Source organism: Pan paniscus, chromosome 10 (genome assembly GCF_029289425.2).
Source record: "Pan paniscus chromosome 10, NHGRI_mPanPan1-v2.0_pri, whole genome shotgun sequence".
Classification (NCBI taxonomy): Eukaryota; Metazoa; Chordata; class Mammalia; order Primates; family Hominidae; genus Pan; species Pan paniscus.
Genome location: NC_073259.2, coordinates 93,031,810 through 93,043,622, shown reverse-complemented (window position 1 = coordinate 93,043,622; position 11,813 = coordinate 93,031,810). Strand labels below are relative to the sequence as shown.

General features: G+C 33.3%; 1 long non-coding RNA gene across 1 annotated transcript; it reads right to left on the bottom strand.

The window, feature by feature from the left end:
- Positions 1-1,370: 1,370 nt before the first annotated feature.
- On the bottom strand, positions 1,371-9,524 carry LOC117975302 (uncharacterized). The gene is made up of 3 exons (XR_004665539.2): positions 9,350-9,524; positions 7,240-7,340; positions 1,371-3,720 (listed from the first exon to the last, which is right to left on the bottom strand). It is a non-coding gene; the product is annotated as an uncharacterized LOC117975302 (long non-coding RNA).
- Positions 9,525-11,813: the final 2,289 nt, after the last annotated feature.

Sequence of the window (11,813 nt, the reverse complement as noted above, 5' to 3'; positions counted from 1 at the left end):
AGGCCTAGTAAGGAGACAAGAAGAGACCCTTACATCTGTCTCCTTGAGGACTTCTGGGCTGAGATTTTTAAGCGGATTGTGAAGGGCTAGGGACTGGAAAATTGGGGTCATTAATTGGTTAAGGTAAGGGGGATGAAATCATCAGGTTGTGGAAACTACATTTCTTTTGGTGTGTCAGCTCCTCATAGGGTCTTTTAGATCAGCTGGAATTCATGACATCCTTCAGTCCAGCTAGCATCAGTAGTTTCATTAGTATGCAGGACCTGAATGAATATCTCTAATGGAAAATGTAACTTTTCATAACGTTTAAGTTGTCATCTATAGAACATTTAGGGAGAGCTGTAATCTTGTGACCAGGTTTATGTGATTCTAGGGTGGGGGTGGAGTAGGCAGGAAACAACTATTAGGAAGTGGGTCAGAGATCAAGTTTACCTAATGATTAATGCTAAGTTTGGTGCAATCTTGGTTTATTTTTGTTTCTCCACCTCCCTTCTTCCCTGACTAATTTTTATAATGTTTATAGGATTGGTTTCAGATTCAGGGCTTAAATGTCACTAGATGCAAGTCACCTTCTCCTATGGTGTCTCTATCTTCAGACTTCATTGATAATTTCTACCAGTTTCAAGCTTTTTCCTAGTTGTACTGAGATGGCTGCAGAGAGACCTCAAATTTTTGTATTAACAATCCAGGAAAAGGTTAAAAGGGCTTTTATGTTCTAGGAACAAAAAAAAAAAAAAAAAAAAAAAAAGTATGCTCGATTGGGTTAGCTGCCTGTCCCTGAACTAACTACTTTTTCCAGGGAAGAATGGGATATATTATTAGCTTAAACCAATCAGATGCTGTACTTAGAACAGCACCTTGAGTTAACCTTATCTAAACCAAATTCAATAAAAATGGTGAAGTGTGAATTCCTCATGAAAAACAGTTCAATTGTCTGAAGATGTGAGGAATGATTAATGCTGTTAAGGCAATTTACAAATTTCCATTTCAGCCACTGTCTTGCAAATGGCACCCTCTTCCTTTCATCAGGAAGACTGACACTTCCTAGTGCCCGCCCTTCCCTCCTTCCCTCCCTCACTTCCTCCCTCCCTCCCTACCTATCTCCTTCCTTCCTTCCTTTCTTCCCTTTTTCTTTCCTTCCTTCTTTCCATCATATTTCTTTCATTCTGTCTCCCCACTGAACTACTGGCCAACTTTACTCCATTTCTTCCCACCTTTCTCTCTCTTATTCCCTCTCTCATTGTAGTTAGATCTTCCTTAATTGCATTTATAAAATTTTGTCAGAGTACAAAAGTAATTAACCAACAGATATTTATTGATCATAGAGTTGATCCTCCTTACCCTGGAGTAGTTTATTCAGAGATGAACTACCTTCCAGAAGAATTTTTCAATTAAATATATCCTTATTGCGAGGAACACAGAAGAAACTGATGGAAACACTTTCATCGTGTTTCAATCTTTTAAAATTGAATTGCCAATATGCAGGAAGGAGAGTATTCTTGACCTTGAATGCTCCATTCTCACCGTACAGCTTGATACATCATCCTAAAGATAAATCAGTCTGTCTTTAATAGCCTGAAACTAGATTTCACAACTCTCATTTGGCTTATGATGTTTACAAAAGCATTTGATTTTAATATGCGGTTGTTTTGTCAGTATAAACACTTTCTGACCTATATCCTTTCTTCTGTATAGCCTCCTCAGCTGGGGAGGAAATGCTACCATGGCAACATGTCAGCTGCTGCCACCTCTTCACAGCTTCAATCATCTATTCAAAAGCAATTAAAGTGTTCAAACCAACTTTTAGTAAAGTTTAGTGGAAGTACAAGTGACTTTAGCATCTTCTTGCCTCAAAAAATTATTTGTAGAAAATCTTGAGTTTCTTTAAATTACACTGCCTAATCACATGGAAAATTAGCTACATTTTAAATTTTACAAAATCTGTCTCTTGTGGGTGAACAACTTTTGCAAGGAACAAAACCCTCTCTGAAACAGTTTCATGAATCTTGTATGAACAGAGTGACATTTGATTTGCCACTCTAAAGTTACTTTTTTTTTTTTTTTTTTGAAAATCACTAGTTTATCTCTTGACTTTATACTTTCATCACTAACCTTAGGAATTGTTTTCTTTCTTGATTTTTTTTTCACTAAGAAATGCAATTTTGTAAGTACATGAGTTAAAGCATACTCAGATATATGTTTAGATATGGTTGGGTTGCTTGCTCATAAGCTAACTGACTCATCTCATACAACACACCATATATATCTATTTCTATCCTCCATGTCTTTTAGTTTTTTGTTATTATTATTAATTTTTAAAATTTTACATTATTGTTTCTTGCTGCCTTCTGGAACAGTTCTTCAATCTGATCTTGCAACTCATCATTTCCTTCTTGAGCTGCTTCTATACTATTATTTTTCACATTAACTTATTTCGAGTATTTCTTATTTTGAGTATTACCTCTGTTATTTCCTCTGACCACATTTCCTTGGGACAATCAGTGTCTTCCCTTAAACTTTAAAAGTTGGAAGCAATAGCCTAGATCATAGATTGTTAAAGGTGCTAAATTAGGAAGCACAGTAGATTTCACAGTTATAAACTCGAAACTTGTAATAAACAACAATTGCTTATTGTATTCTACTCTGAAGATCATCCATAGTAATCACATTAACTCATTAGAGCAGACACAGGCTAAAACCTGGTTTTGGGCCCTTTCTCACATCTGTTATAATAACATAACATAACTCTAGAGACAAAAATAACCAGAAGCCAGAGGACTACCACTACTAGAGTGGAAAAGGGAAAGAAAAATTGAGCAGCATATGCCATCTAAGGTAGCATTATTATAACACATAAATCAAGAATTTAAAATAAGCCTGATAAATATACTTAAGGAGACAAAAAATATAGGATCAATTTGAAACTAGAACAAAATATTCCCCCCAAATTCCAAGTGAAAATATAAAGTATGAAAAATAAGTATTTGGGAAAAGCAGTCAATGGAAGAAAAATTAGCAAACATACTGATGGAGAATAAACTAGTAAATCGAAAAGTTCAGAATGAAAAACTCTCCCAGAATGAAGCTAAAGTATACTACACAAAAGAAAAGCCAAGAGGTATGGAAGATAAACCAAGAAGTGACAAGTTTAGAAAGTAAAGAGGCCCCAAAAAGCAAAAGGAGAAAAATAAAGAGAGCAAAATATTTCACTTTGGAAGTGTTCATCGGTGTCAAACAGAGATGCGGTGATTGAAAGTGTTGAGATAAAATTTCATAATGTGCAGAAGATATTATCATGTTTTTTTTAAAAAAAGCAATAGAACCAATGGCAATACTTTTTGAAGTAATGAGGTAATTGAGGCAGTTTTCTAGGTTCAAAATCTATCCTATTTGCTTTACCAATCATAATGAATTACAAAATCTAATAAGAGGCACCACTTATAATAGTAACAATATCTATACAGTATGTTTCAATTAAAATCATCCAGAATGCAAAAAACTCTACAGAGAAAACTTAAACCTTTTTAAAAAGAAACATAGAAGACAATAGGAAAAATAGGAGTTCCATGCTCTTGGATGGAATGATATCATTTCTTCACAAATTAGTTCATCCATTTAATACAATCCCAATACAAATTCCAGTTGAACATGTTTTTGTTTATATTCTCTTGCATTTTTTAATCTGTAATTCCTTTTTCTTTTTCTCTTCTTACGTTGCTCCTAGTAGAGAAAAGAAAGCAAGATGTCATGCCCAGCATATTCTTTGTAGACTCTTTTTTAACACTGAAAATTGAAAATTATTTCCAACTTCCTTTTCCTTAAGTCCACAGTAACATTTTGCTTCGCCTGCCCAGGGTCCTTTCCCAGGCTGAACCCCTAAACTGAGCTTTATTTATGCTTTACTCTCCATTCAAAATGAAAGCTCAGATGGCATTAAACAATGTATTCAAGAATAAACTGAAAAATATTTTTCTCAGAGTCATTACTTATTGTTCTGTACATAAACCTAAATTTTTCAGAAGAAGTAAAATAGGTTGGCAAACAAGATCGTCAGCAACTTTTGAATCTGTGGATTCAAATGAATTGGGCTTTGCTGTACTATGTTAGAGACTGATGTTTCTGTCTCCACTTCCTTTTCTCCATTTCTTCTACATAAGTCTTAGCTAGACTTATGCCTACCTAGCTTAGGCTACAATTCCTAGCTTCTCTTTCTGCTAAGGTGGTGGATGTAATCACTTTCTCGTCAATGAATACAATTGGAAGTTATGTTTTCAACTATGGGGTCATGCCCATAAAAATAAAAGTTTGTACCCTATCTCCCTTCCCCTTCCCACGGCTGAAATGTGGATGTGGTGGTAAATTACCTTTTGCTATGTGGACGAGGACCATATTTTAGGGGTGACAGAGCAATAAGATGGAAAATATCTGAGTCTCTAATAGTGAAGTCTCTGATAGCGAAGATGGCATGCGAACCCAGGAACATGGGACCAGACCACCAATTAAAAGAGAAACCTCTTTTAAGTTACTCTATGTTTAGTTTCTTCTTATAGAGTTTAGCTTTTTATCTTTTAATTTTTTTTTTTTTTTATCTTTTTTGAGACAGGATCTCTCTGTTGCATAGGCTGGAGTGTAGTGGTGCCTCACAGCTCACTGCAACCTTGAACCCCCTGGGCTCAAGCAATTCTTCCACCTCAGTCTCCTGAGTAGCTAGAACTATAGGTGTGTGCCATCATACCTGACTATATATAGATATATATATTTTTTTAAAGAAATAGGGTCTTATTTTGTTGCCCAGGCTGGTCTCAAACTCGTGACTTCAAGCAATCCTCCCACCTTGGCTTCCCAAAATGCTGGAATTACAGGCATAAGCCATTGTGTGCCAGGCCTTAGCTTTTATCTTATCATTCATAATTTACCTCCATAATTTGGTGTGTGAATCTTTGTTTGGAAGCAATGAAATAAATAAATAATGAAACACTGTCCCTTTCATACCTCCCATAGGAGTGAATTGTATCAATGGATATAGTTGAGCATTGAGCTAAAACTCCAGCTTTATGCACATGCTGTATATGTGTGTTTCTGTGCACACATATGTGTAGATTTAAAATTCTTTGAATTATTACTTTAAAAAACCGAAGCTGTGACAAAGGTAGGTATAGTACTAGAGTTTAGTAAAGAAACATCATTTTATGTATAAGCTTTCAGCTTTCTACATATTTAAAAATCTCCTCTTAAGATTTAAGAAGTGTATCTTATGTTTTCAAAACTGTTTTTAACAGTAGTTTAAAATTTTTAAATTTGTTAATAACCGTGTAGTTTGAGTGAGTTAATACTTTTTCTTAAGAAAAAAACAAAGTCTGGGTAGAATAATGACTGAATATGTGTAAATAAAATGCAAAAGTTTAGGATATTTTAACCAATATGCATCTTAAATATTCTTTAACTGTAATTACATAAATTATCTCATTTTCCCTTCACAACAACCTTTTCCACAGATAAGGAAACTGAGGCAGAGAGGCATGAAGTAACTTGCACAGTAACCTGCTTTTAGGACGTGAAAAGATCTGGGATTTGAACAAGCAGTCTGACTACAGAGTAACCTTTTCAACTTCTATTCTCTGAAGGTTGTTACCAGCTAAGCACCAGTCATGGGATTTACTGACGGCTAAGATTTGAGAAACACTGGAGTAAAAGTGTTCAAAAGCTCCCTTTTCTATGAAAACAGTAACTTATGAAAGGTTGTTTCTAAATTCATTTGTTTATAATGACATAGCAGTGTTGCACTAGTGAATGTTCCTTTTATTGGGAACAAGCAGAGGTGACATACTTTTGTTCTGAAAAGTAGCTTCAAATCTATGAAAGTTTTTTATTTGTTTGTTTTGTTTTGTTTTGAGACAAAGTCTTGCTCTGTTGCCCAGGCTGGAGGGCAGTGGCGCTATCTCAGCTCACTGCAACCTCCACCTCCTGGATTCAACTGATTGTCCTGCCTCAGCCTCCCAAGTAGCTGGGATTACAGGCACACACCACCATGCCCAGCTAACTTTTTTTTAGCAGAGACTGGGTTTCACCGTGTTTCCCAGGCTGTTCTAGAACTCCTGAGCTCAGGCAATCCACCCACCTCGGCCTACTAAACTGCTAGGATTACAGGTGTGAGCCACCACGCCCGGCCTTGAAAGTTTGCAAGTTAGAGAAGTTTGTAAAAAGAGGAGCTCCTGATTATGACAAAGTAATGGCTAGTGGCTAGGACAAATTACAAATGAATGTAATCAGACTTAGTATGTAGACTTGGAGTAGGATCACATTTAATTATAATTCCCCTAAGACACGGGCATGAAATGGAATAAGCAATTTTTTTAAGCTAGTATTCCATTAATTATAGTCCCTTAAACTACTTATTGATAATTTATTAGATATTTGAGTTGGATTAGTAGATATTTTATTTTTAAGACGATAGACATTTAAATTAGAATTCAAATAAGAATTTTGTTATCAGGAGACTAGTGAAATGTGCAGAGAATTAGGAATTGGATATTTCATCTTTGAACTCTGTATAAACCACTTAATAGCTGTGAGACAATGGACAAATACATGGCCTCTCTGACTCTACATTTCTAAAACCCTAATTTAATAAAATTTATCTCTGAGCATCATTATCACTATTAAATAAACTAATATAGTTAAGTTACCTAATATTGTGCAGGACTCACAATATGTGCTTAAAATGTCTTTATCCTTAACAGCATCCTCATTCCTCTAGTACAAAACTTGCTCCTGTATATTGCCCAATTTTATTACATAAAAATCCTATTACCAATTAATAGAGCTGTCTCTATATAAATTTAGATTCACAGAGCCATATTTATTAAATAAGGTTTGACATTAGTTCATATATAGGCATTGAGGAATGTTAAAATAAGCAGTTGTATAAAATACAATGTATGTATTTTAAAATGTTCTTGAATATATCTTGAAGATATGAGGATCTCAAAAGAAATTTCTCTCAAGTGTCAGAGCCAGGAAAGACTGCTATACATATTATATTTTCATATATGCAATATACAGTGTGATTCTTTATTTTTACAATTTCTTATGAACCTTACTTATTTAACTATGGTGCCTCTAACTTCTCCCTCCACTGGATCCTTCCTAGGCTAAAAATGTAAGCTAAAGAAGCGTGGGGGAAAAGAGACTCCAAAATAAAGACATTAGCAATAAGATAAATGCTTATTTCTCTCATACCTAATTTGTGTGGTGATGAACTGCAGGCTGTCTCTGATACATTCAGTAACCCTCCATATGATGGAATTAAGTCCCCACGATTTTACCACATTATATATAGCCTGTGAAAGAGGGAAAGGGAAGAAGTGGAGAGCATAAAGTTTGCTTTTAACTAAGCCTTGTGGAGGTTGCGAAGATCACTTTCACTCGTATACCCCTGGCTAGGGTCTACAGCCATACTTAGCTGCAAGGGAAGTTAAGAAATTTAGTCTCTAACTCAGTGGCCATGTGCCAAGCTAACACTTTTTATAGAAAAAGAGAATAACTTTTTGAGGACAAGTAGCATCTGCCATACTTCTAATCAATGGTTAAGCTTATTCAAATTTCTTCTACCTTAAGAAAAAAAAAAAGCAAAGTTAAACTCAAAAATTTAAAACTTTTTATTATCTCTTCTTTTCTTTCAAGCTATCTTATCTTGTTATTCCCATTGGTAGCCAAACTTCTCAAGTGTTCTTTCCAATTACTATCTGTTTTCATATCTCTTCTTCATTTCTGAAGCTATCTGGCATTTTCTCTGCTCCTTATAAAACCAGTATGCCTCCTTCCATAGTTTTAATTACATAGTTAGGTCTAATTTCTTTAGTAATTCATTAGAGCATAATTATGGAGTCAGACACAGTTCTAGGCTATAGCAGTGAAAATAAGATCACTTCTTATCATTCTTATTAGAAAACAAAACTAAACATAACACTTGATTAATGTTGTATTTTACCATTTTGATGAGGACTAAGAGGAAAGACCATGGTAATTCCATGAAGCCACAAATACATGAGGCAAGGCTGGAACACATAAGGCAGGAACCACACCTGTTTTACCTGTATTCTCTTTCTAGTGACTAACACAATGTCTGACTAGAAACAGTACTAAATGAATATTTGTTGGAAAAATTAGAGAACTAAAAGTTGTCATGTACTTATTGGTTTGACTTTTTGGAAGCTCAGAGTTCAAATGGACTGCTCATTTCTTGCAGTTGTACGAGACACTGTGATATTGAATGTGCATGCATACACACTTCCTTCTATCCAAGTGAATTAGTGGAGAAAAAGAGTAGGGGACAAGGCTTGGGTGAAAATATAGACTTAATTACTGAGTAGAAGCAATGGGAAATTAACATACTCTATTATAAACACCCCACGTTTCTCATCTCTAAGATGGGTATAATTTCACAATGAGGTAATATAAAGGAATTAGGTATCACAAATAATCAGTATTTTGGGCTCTCCTAACAATTGAACTATCTGGGAAGTGTAAAGTTCATCTATTGATTTTCTTCTTTACAATAGTAAAAGTGAAGGTATTTTCCCTTTTGAGATTTGTTCTCTCCACCATAGTTCTCTTCACAATAGACTATTAAATGCACTGAAACTTTTATTGAATAATTAAATGACCCAGATGCATATTTCTTTACATGCTATTTATCTAGCACATGTCCTCATGTTGTCACGTCTGCATTTTTTTCTTTCTGGTTGAAGATATACAGCCAGAGTTTCTTAAAAACAGGGTGAATAAGTTGGGTTTGTTTACAAATGTATACTACAGAATTTTCTCTTTCCTACTTTAATTATTGAAGCTTCCAAAACTAAATATATATATATATATCTCATATATATATATCTCACATATATATCTCTCATATATATATATATTTCATATATATCTCATATATATATCTCATATATATATATATACGAGATAACTTATGGTTTTGCATTAGGCCTGATTATATATTATTCCATATATATGATTTTAAAATGAATAATTCTATACATTTTACTCTGTTGTATGAACTACAGAAAATAATCTTGTCTGAAAATTCATTTCTCTAGCTTTTTGAAAACGAGCATGGTAATAGTTAACAGAATTCTTAATCTTGTTCTTAACTGTGATGGCAAAAGAGAAAGATGTGTGTAACATAGAACTACCCCCTTTCATGTCCAGCAACAGAGTAGGGTTTAACTTTATTTACTAAATGCAAATTATAACATGATGGTGCAAAAGAAGAAAATTATTATATCTGTTATACATGTACATAATTTAACTTAAACTTTATAATAACTTCTAGAAAATATACCTTTTATATTACCATAGTCTCTCACTCCAAATAGTTTTCTTGGCTTTTCTTTGTTACCTTCTTCTCTTTCCTTTCCAGTCGGCATTATCATTGCAATACACTTGAAAATTCCAGTTGTCTGGATCAATATTTCTGTCTGTTTCATTTTGCTTAAATCCTTCTACACACTGTTGCAGGCCAGCAGAGTCACATAAGCACTGTCACATGCTTTTTTGTTGCTAAGGGCAACACTACAGATGGCAAAAACTGGCTATCGTATGTCACGTTACACACGCAAACACATGATGGTTGGAAAGAGCTTAAACATTTCAAAGGCAGTTTGCCTTTAAGTTTTATGATTTTATATGCCGTGTAATCATGTGGCCTTTAAAATATGGTTCTAAATTCAGTTAAATAAAATTTATTTCCTTTCTATGTTAATGTGTAATCAATTCACTGCCTCTACGACTAGATAAAATGAAGAGTCAAAACGGGATTCATAACAAACTAAGACTTTTGCCTGAATAATGAGAATAGACTGTATAAACTCCTCGATTCTTCAGTTGCTGTTTCTCTTGATTTTAGATAGCAACTTGTACTCAACCTTATTTAAAAGACAATAAAAAATACATAAAATATGTAAAATACAAGGTCATATGTAGAAAAGGATATGGTCCAGTCGATATTAAACTTTAATTTTTAATTTTCATATTGCTGCATAGTTCATTGTATATGCTGTTTTTCCTGTGATTTTACTTCAAGTAAATGTGTCTCAGTCTTGGGGATCTCACATATGTAAAAAAAAATTACTACTTAATATGCACATACAGATATATAAAAGCATAAATATATTTAAGTAGATGACAGTTATGGTATAAATACATGTAAGTATATAAAATGATATAAAATGTTTTAAAATTCTAAATCCAAGTATTTTGTTTTCTTTCAGTGTAAAGAAACCATTCTTTCATGGATCAGTATTCTTAGTGTAAAGTTTTATCTGAATTTTGTTCATTCTGAGCAGTTGTCAATCATTTTGGTGAAGAAAGTTGAACAGATTCTCTGAGAAAAAAACAATGTGATTTTCACATAACGAAAGTTGAATCTCAAGTTAAGTCTCCATGGACAAAGAGAATTGAAAAGTTGAAGCAATTTTTCAGCTAATTAAAGTGAGAGAGGATTGAGCACATTAACTAACCTAACTCACTGAGGCATTACTCAATTCTCACATTGCTATTGCAGGTATAAATTAATAATGCAATTTAAATAATCAAATCATTGGAAACTTTTAAGTATTTGGTGGCACAGAAAGGGAATTTGGTTTTTAGGTGTCATTTATCTATATCTATATTACCTCTATGTTCTTCAGTTTTTGGTGATGTTGAAGGAAAATGGATTTAAATCAGAAATTAGGATTTGAATTTCTCCTCCTTCACTACCTGGAAATATAATATTTGATCTCACTTAACCTCTCAAAGTCTCAGTTTCTTCATATGTAAAATAGAGCATCATGTGGGATTAGAACATATAAATGTAAATATTTTAAAAATAGCTTTTAAAAATACATATGATATATTTATATATGATGTATATCATTTATATATTATGTATTTATAAATATGTTATATATTTTCACACAAATATGTGTTGGGCTATTATATAAATATGTATATTTATATTTGTATTATATTTAAATATATATACTACCTACATATATCAATACACAAATATATATAATTTTTAAAATCTTAGTTTTGCATTAGGCATAGATAATGTTACTCCATGTATATGATCTTAAAATGAATAATTCTATTCATTTTCATCTGTTTATAAACTACAGAAAAAGAATTTCCTCCTAAAATTCATTTCTCTAGCTTTTTAAAAACAAGCATCGTAATAGTTAATTGAATTCTTAATCCTGTTCTTAATTGTGGTGGCAACAGAGAAAGGCACATACTACACACAGCTGCTGTATGTAGCACCCCCTTACGTCATCCACCACACCATAATGGTGTAGCTTATTGGCATACCAGTGTTGGTGTACCCTGCTCCCATTCCCCCTCCTAGAGGCAACAGGATCTGGTATGGGACCTCGCTTAACCTCTCTGAGTCTCAGTTTCTTCATATGTAAAATAGAAAATCACATGGGATTAGAACGTTTTCCTGTAAATATATTTTTAAACAATATATTTTCACATACATTTGTGTTGTGTCATTATTAGGTACTGACTTACTGTTTTAGGACTTTGCTAGATTTAGCAATTACACAGAAAAAAAAGAGAGAGATCAGGCAAAAGTGAAAAACAAAAACAGAGAAAGGAATACTCACAAACTAACACCAAAATATAATCTGAATTTAGAAATTATTGCTTATTATATTCTAATAGAATATTTTGAAATATTATCAAACTGACAAATGTGCACATTTATTTCTATATGTAGTTGAATCATGTATTCCAAATATAATAAGTGAAGACATTTAAAA